The sequence below is a fragment of the Nannospalax galili genome, unplaced genomic scaffold (assembly GCF_000622305.1).
Source record: "Nannospalax galili isolate Female #2095 unplaced genomic scaffold, S.galili_v1.0 scaffold1176, whole genome shotgun sequence".
NCBI lineage: Eukaryota > Metazoa > Chordata > Mammalia > Rodentia > Spalacidae > Nannospalax > Nannospalax galili.
The window spans coordinates 441,136-442,774 of NW_008338883.1; positions in this window are offsets into that span (position 1 = coordinate 441,136).

Below are 1,639 nucleotides of genomic sequence, written 5' to 3' on the forward strand. Positions count from 1 at the left end.
ATAAAAGAATTGGCTGAAGCAGTAAGAAAATATGGAGTGAATGCAAATTTTACTTTAGCACAGCTAGACAGACTGGCAAGAGATTCTATGACGCCTACTGACTGGCAAACTATTGTAAAGGCTATGCTTAATAGCATGGGCCAATTTTTAGAGTGGAAGGTGCTATGGTATGAGGCTGCACAAGAGCAAGCCCGAATCATATATACCTGTGCCTGTAGCCACGCCAGGTACCCTATCTTTATTTAGGCATAAAAGAGATTTTGGCATATCTGCTGCCATTGCAGTCATCATTGCAGGAGCAGCAATTACAGGGGCTACCGTGGCATCCGCCATGACATTATCCACATTGGTGCAGACAGCCACTTCAGTGTCTGCTGCTCTAGATTATCAAGCCTCTGCTAATATGCAGCTCCAAGGAGGTTTAATGCTAGTCAATCAAAGAATTGACCTCTTGCAAGAACAAGTGGACATATTATGGCAATTAGCACAATTGGGATGTGAACAGATAACTCCCAGGCCTTTGTATCACTTTTATCCAATATGATAATTTCACCCTTGCTGCTAACCTCTCTAGAAGTCTTTCACAGCATTTGAAGCTCAACTGGACTGCAGATTTCGAAGATACCTTAGTAAAATTAAGGGTAGCCATCATCCAGATCAATTCTACGCGAATCGATCTCTTGCTAACAGAAGGATTGGGCTCCTGGATCCAGTCTGCTATCTCCTACTTCAAGGAATGGGTGGGGGTGGGAATGTTTGGATTCTTTATAATTTGTGGGATGCTCTTTGTGTTATGGTTGGTCTGCAAAATGAAAATAAGATCTAATAAGCAAAAGGCAGTTGTTGCACAGGCCCTCGCAGCGCTAGAGGCCGGATCACCCATAGATATTTGGCTTGAGATACTTAAATAATCAATATATATATACAGGTCGCTGAATTCTGTTGCTTTGCACCATTTGGGGTGAAGACCCATTGCACAAATGAAGAACAGGATTCTAGCAGTTCAAAGGGAATGTCGAGCAAAGCATCGCAGTAGATGATACATAGATGTTATCATCTATGAGAATATGCCTAATTGCACAGAGGTCGGGATGCATGAACCTCTCTCTTGTAAAAGCTCCCTTCAGTGTTTAGGGGCCACTCTGCACCCTACAGAGAGATTAGGCCTCTATTCTCTTCCCTAAAGAATGGCCTGTCTTTAAATAAAAGAGAAGGGGGACATGTGGAGAGCCACAGCCTCCGCCGCCATTACAAGATGGCGCCGGTATCCGGACCTTCTTAATAGTAAACATCCTGCTGCACCCATAAGGGGCGTGCACAAGAGCCTGCTCTCCCTCGCCTCCTCCCGTGGCGTGATCTCCAGCAACCAATCCGCTTCTTATACGTCATAAATGGGACCTTTAGGGCATATATAAGCAACAGCTCTCCCACTTCTCGGCGTCTTCGGTCTTCATCCTTAGTATGCTATGTAAGAGGCTTATGAAATAAACTGCTGCAGAAGGATCCTGACTTGTCCTCCCGCGTCGTTCTTGCCGGCGAGACGGAAAGCGGTCAGGGACAGAAAAGGCTATGTGTCAATGTGAATGTGTATGTTTGGTAGAAAACAAGAATAATAAACCATAATTATGTTTCATGTGGT